Source organism: Mustela nivalis, assembly GCF_964662115.1.
Source record: "Mustela nivalis genome assembly, chromosome: 20".
Taxonomy (NCBI): Eukaryota; Metazoa; Chordata; class Mammalia; order Carnivora; family Mustelidae; genus Mustela; species Mustela nivalis.
The window spans coordinates 35,026,824-35,033,650 of record NC_139039.1 but is presented as its reverse complement, the minus strand read 5'-3'; positions in this window follow the sequence as shown (position 1 = coordinate 35,033,650).

Genomic DNA, 6,827 nt, shown 5'->3' with positions numbered 1-6,827 from the left:
CTATATAGTGTGAGGTAATAGGATAGTAAAAGAAAGTTGGTTCTTGTGTGTCATCATCACAGAGCTAGTGACAGAGATGTCACAGATGCACACTAATGAAATTACAATAAGAATACAGACAGTCTGTGAGGTAAGTATTCTTAACCCATCATTGCTGAGTTCCCAGACCAGTTAGTGCCTTCGAGGGAGCCTCCCTGCCTGTCCTCCCACAGCCTTAGCAGAGAGGCTAAGGGAAAATTGGCCGGGCTGCTGGGAAGAGGGGACGAGCACCTCTCAGGAGGGTTCCGCAGGTGGCCGCAACCCTGAAACTAGTCAATCTGCTTGGACCTTTTTTTAGTAAACTTATCACATTTTACAGAGATGTTTAAAGCAGCAACAACTCTTAAGGATGGTTTCCATTTCCTGTGGACAGCTCCCCAGTAACAAGCAGAAACCTAGAAACCAGGCGCCTCATACAAGTTCATTGTGTGATAGTCTCTGGGAAGAGAGAGACTGTTTTATTGCTGTTACATAAGCAACTGCCTCTAAAACTTTTAATATGGTATATGGCAAATTGGGAAAATGTTTTCCTTTGAAATTCTTTTATTTATTTTTTTTTTCTGGAGGTGAAATGACTAGATTTAACTTTTTGTGTGACCGTGCCCTTCTCTGAATGTGACAAAAAATAACTCTAGAAAGAAAACCCCTGAGTGGCGACATCTACAAGATGGAAGGCTAGGAGGTCCCAGTGCCCATTTCTCCCACAAAAACAACAAATAGACAACTACAAACTGGCAAAAGTAGCTCTGAGAAAGCTGTGGCCTATGACAGAGAAGCAGCAAAAACCTTGCAGAGCTCAAAACCCAAGGATGAAAAGTTCAGGAAGCATTCTAGCCGTGTAGCCCTTTTCCCCAGTCCAGAGCAGCTCTGGCAGCAAGAGGAGGTCCGCCAGAGGAGTTCCACCCCACGTGGAAAAGGGAAGGAGAACAAGCCTTACCCCTGGGTAGTGGGGCTACCACTTGCAGCCTTGGCTACTGAACTCTCCCACGGTCTCCTTCACAGCTGACTCCAAGGCCTTGAGACCTGCCCATGGGAGCCCCGGTTGTTCCCCGAGAACCGGGATGTGACTCACCGTGCTCAGTAGTGGAGCTGCCACTGCTCTGAGCCCCACCGACAGCGAAGCATCCTTCTCTGCTCCGTTCCCCACCTGAATTCCCAAGGACGATCGCTGCCCTTTACCCTGCTACCTCTGCCCTCACACCTGCCCCCAGGCCTGGCCACAAATACTGTCATTGCCAGCGCAGTCGAGGGCACACTGAAGCAGGTACTGCCATGCATTACGGATAGACAAAATAGAAAGCCTTTCTGTTAGCAGTTCCTGTAAATCAAGAGTTCAATTCTGTTATGCAAATACTGAGCTTCCCTGTGCGAGGTTCTGCTGTATGCAGGTGACAGAGGCCCGTGCTTACAGTGAGTGAGCACGCCCTGCGTGGGAGACAGACACCGGTAACGAGCATCAGGAGGCGGGTGGCAGAGACCCCCGCCACATGTGGTAAAGGCAGGAGTGTGACCAGAGCTCGGCTTGAAGGGTTTGGAAGGATGACTTGAGAAAATGGTCCTGAGCGGAATCTCTAAGCATGATTAGAATTTAGTCGAAGGTGAGCAGTGAGAAGGAAGGGAAGAGGGGAAGAAGATCTCTGCAAAAGTTGGAGCTTGGACACAGGCACGGTGTCTGTGAGGAGGGGCTGTGGTATCAAGTGTGAGGCAGGTGGCCAGGTAGGAGGCTGCAGAGGGCCCCTGCCACCCCTGCTGAGCCCCTGCTTGGGTAGCGTGGACTTTACCCCAGAGGCAGTGTGAGGTACAGACACAGAGAAAAAACACCATTAGAGATGTATTTTTTTATTTTCTGCGTGAAAGTCACTGTGGTGTATTTCTCAGATATTAAAAAGTAACTGATGGAAACAAATGACCCAGTTAAAAATTGGACAAAGGACTTGAACAGGCATTTCTCCAAAGAAGATCTACAAACAGCCAATAACATGAAAAAGTGTAGAAAGTCACTTCATGAGGGACATGCAAATTAAAACGACCATGAGATACACTTGAGCACTTGACACCTGTTAGGATGGCTTTTTTTTTTTATGTTTTTTAAATTTATTTTTTATTTTCAGCATAACAGTATTCATTATTTTTGCACCACACCCAGTGCTCCATGCAATCTGTGCCCTCTATAATACCCACCACTTGGTACTATTTAAAAAATAATAAATGTTGGTAAGGATATGGGGAAAACAGAATCCTTGTGTATTGGCCATAGGGATGTGAATGGTATAAAATTTCTCCAGTGGAAAACAGTTTAGCAGGTCCTTGAAAAGTTAAATGTAGAATTGTCATATAAGCCAACAATTCCACTTCTAGGTATATGCCCCAAATAATTGAAAGCAGGGAGTCAGATACTTACCCAGCAACATTCATAGCAACATTATTTGCAGTCAAAAAGTAGCAACTATCCAAATGTCCATCAACAACACATGAATGGAGAAACAAAACGTGGCGTATACATGCAGTGGAATAGTATGCAGCCCTAAAAAGAAATGAAATTCTGACATATGTTACAACATGGGTAAACCTTGAAAATATTTTACTAAGTAAAATCAACCAACCACAGGACAAATACCGTATGATTGCATGAGGGACCTGTAGTAGTCAAATTCATAGACACAAAGTAGAACAGAGGTTACTAGGGGCTGGGGAAAGGGAGCCGTGGGGGGTCTTGGATGAAGAAAAAGATCTGGAATTGCACAGCTGTGATGGTTGCCCAACAGTGTGAATGTACTTAATGCCACTGAATTAGACAATTAAAAATGATTAAAATGGTAAGTTCTGTTATACATATTTTACCACAGCTATTTAAAAAAAGAGAGAGAAAAGACTGATCTACAAACTGAAGGATAAATGGTTGGAGGATGCCTATTATTTGTGAAGGACAAAGGGGTGGGGCCCCCTGAGAAAGTGTGAGATGTGCTTCCCAGGGTAAATGTCAGAGACTCTACTACTGCAGCCCTGACTCACAGCCCAGCAAAGAAGTCATGGTTTATGTCCATCTCCACACAACTGGGAGATGTTGTGTATCCTGTTAACTCCAGTAACATAGTTTGACATAGTTAAATTCGGTAACACAGTGTTTGGCATAAGTGTTGGAACTCTCATCAGAGACCGTGTGCCATGGGTCAGTGTGGGCAAGTGTGGGCAAGTGGTGTGGAAGTTTAAAGGTACACGTAAGTGTGTTCTGTGAACACACACTGAACTGTGTGTTCAGTTCCTGAACCTAATTCAGTTCAGTTCTGGTTCAGTTCCAACAAAAATTCTCCCATATAGTCTCCAAAAGACATGCCCAAGAACGCTCACTACAATACTCACATCGTGCCCGTCAACAAAATGCGGGTATGCAAGTGTTGAATAGTCACCAAAGGGAGAATTCAACAACAGTATGAATTCATGATACTCAAATCAACCAATTAGAACAAACTGTGAAGCCAGACGCAAAAGGGCACGTGATCTGTAAATTCCAAATTTAAAGGACAAGGTGAATCCATGCTGTCAGAAGTGGTGGGAAGGGGCTACCTTTGGGGTGACAGAGACCGACAGGGTGCACAGGGGTTGAGTGGCAGGTGTTGGTCCTGGTTGCCAGTTGCAAGGGATTTGGGTTGTGAAAATACATCAAGTGTTTCAATTTCAGTAAAAATTTTTGAAAAAATGGAAACAAGTTTTCAGAATGCTCTACAGAATTCAGTTGTGGCATGTGGTGGAGACAGGGCTATAGAGTCTCTGGGCATAAACCAGATCTAACCAGATGATCATTGTGGTGACTAACGAGTGTCAGAGCAGCAGGAAGACCCGCAGATCAGGCCGCAGTGGCTCCAGATTCATACCTATTGGAACAAATAGGCAAGCACTGAAGCAGACTCACCCATGACTTTTCTCCCCTACACGGGCCTCCAGAGGTGAGCCAAGCTCCTTTTCCTGACTGCCTCCTCTTCTACTCGGGAGCTGTGGAATTGTTCTTGTTGAATAAAAGTCCACCCTGGTAAAAGGCAGTTTTAAGTGATTTGAGAATATTATCAAATTATTTTAGCAATTTCTAAAGGTTTTGATGTTTAAAAGGTTAATATTTTCTGTTTTGTTGGTTTTATTTAGGTTTCCTGAAGTGTAAGGATCTTGTCTGAATTTTTTCAGTAATTTCTCAGTGAAACTGTAGTCTCTCGGTAACTGGAGAGCCTGCCACGCTGCTGGGAGAGAAATCCGGGGTCTCCCTGTTCTGCTTCTAGTTTCCACACTTGACTTTTCTCTCACCCCCATCATCATGTCTTCAGCCAAGAAATCCTTCCCCTGTGTCAGGTCTGTGCAGTGCTCCACAAGAAAATGCATTTCTTGACTCACGCATTCGTTTGTATTCCCAGATCCAAGCACGAAATACAGTGCAACCAGGGCCTAGAGCTGAGTCTTCCTGTACTGATAACAGATACTAACATGATGGGAACATGATGGAAACCAGTCTTCTGGGAGAAATTGGTACCAGAAAAAAAGTACCACTAAATGATGCTGAAGTAGAACTTAATGCAACCAAATAAAACAAGCTTCCTTGATTTCCAAAGGTGTTAGGAAATAGGGTCCTTTAGGCCAGTGAAATCACATACACTGATAGCTTTGTGTTATTGTTTCTAGTCTCTGCACATTGGAATTTCATGGTAAGAATAAATGAAGTTCCCCATAACATCTTGATTCTACAGAACTAGGTGTGTTGCATTTACTCAGATTCTAGAACACCACCACTATTATAACTACTGAACCCGATACATTGTCTATAAGCAAGAAACCTCAGTAAATTTGCCACAATTCAGTATCCCAAATATAAAAGACTGCCACATCCATCAATATCACTGACATCAAACATACTTTTTGGCAATTGCAAATGAATTTTAAGTCAATTTATAATCAGATGTTATTTTTTTTTGTTTCAAGCTTTTATTTAAATTCTAGTTTGGCCAATTAAACTTTTCTAGTCAAAGTTTAGTTGATCAGTTTCATTTTATTTCATGGATCCATTCAACAGATTATAATTTGCTGACTACTGCAGTGGAGATGGGAAATCCTTGAGATTATACAGTTCTGCTAGTACTTTAAAGAGAAATGACAGTAACTGTCACACCTCTAACACAGAAACCCTCAGTAATTGCTCATAGGAGGAGACAAGGCAAAGAGGAAGCTGGGAGGCAGCAGAAATAAGAGTTCGGTCAGATTAGGGCCACGTATCTTTGTGGAGTTGAGTCTGCATGTCCATGAGTGACCATGGAGGCTCAGATTTCTGGCTGTTAAGCTATAATCAGAAACATAAGAGGTGAGGGTACCAGTCCTGAGGTTTTATCACAATGTAGGAAATATTGGTGCAAGTTGTGCCTTATGTCATGTATTTAGTCCCTTGGTTAATGTGAGATAGTCCTGTCAAGTCGGGAAGCGGTCAGGGGTTCTGGGGTCTTCCTTCATGCAAGGGCCCTTGGTGGTCATCTGATTCTCTGACAGAGCATGGTCAGCGGTCCGGGAGCCACCTTCCGGGGGAAGATGCACCTGCAGGGGCCTCATTTCCTCTGTGGATCTTCCCTAATTCCTGCTCCAGGTGGTGAGTAGAACAAAGATGCTCTCTTTTCAGGAACATTCAGTGAAACGATTGTAATGCCAAAATTAAAATCCTCATGCCACCTGACCTGTCATTCTAACTGCTAAGATATGATCATTGACAAACAATAGTCCTGACAATTTATGGAAATGTCCTAACTAGATTATCTATACAGACACACATACACACGTCTGTCTACGTGAATATAAATTTCGCTAGGAGCTTGGTATTAGGTCATCTTCCATATCTTTTAATGTGATTTATATTTAATGTTAAAGTGTTAGTGGAGCAAATGCTTGACACAAATTATCTGATGTAATTTGCACACCTGTCTATGTGTTGTATTTTATGAACGTTGGCCATGTTCAGTAGGGCATCTTACCAAGAATACTTCTAAGAACAGAAAGGTTCTGGTTGACTGTGCTCTGTGTGGTCTGAACTGGGGAGAGTCGGGTAGTGCCCTGGTGACGCCTGGGCTGCTTTCAGGAGTCCTGGATGTCATCACTCATTTGTCCTTGGTGCTTGGGAGGGATGACTGAGAGGCTAGACTTCAGTGACCTGCCACTCTCCTGACTCCTGCACACAGTTTCTCCCTGGTGCTAGTCTCAGAGTGCTCAGACTTTTTATAGGTGGCCCAGGGATCCCAAAAAGAATGTTCCAAGAGAAGGAAGTGGAAGACACCAGTGTCCTAAGTACTGGGATGGAAACAAACATATGAGTCTTTCTTCCTCTTCTCAGCAGTCCCGGTCCCCACCCAGCTTCAAATTTGGGGACATGACCCCCCTGTCTCCAGGAGGACTGAACACTGAGACAAGTCCTCAATTGATCCTGATGTAGACAAGGCTCCTCTCTGCTCAGCCGGGGAACCATCTGCCTTCAGCTGTGCCTCTACTGAGTTGAGCCTGATGGTCTTTTGATGAATCGGTGCAGTGAATCATGTCCTCAGACGCTTGAGTGGTGCAGTTTCCCAAATGCCTCGTGTCCCAGCAGCAACTCACTGTGCTAGTACCTGTGGTTGTTGCTCTCACCCCCAACCTACAGGTCCACTTCTGGGCAGGGAGGAAATGTTGAGTAGGAACCTCACGGCCCCTTCTTCATCCAAGCCAAGGCAACTCTCACAAACCCGAGGTAGGGACTGTGGGCGGGAGTGGGTGGGAGTGCCCAGGGGACCATG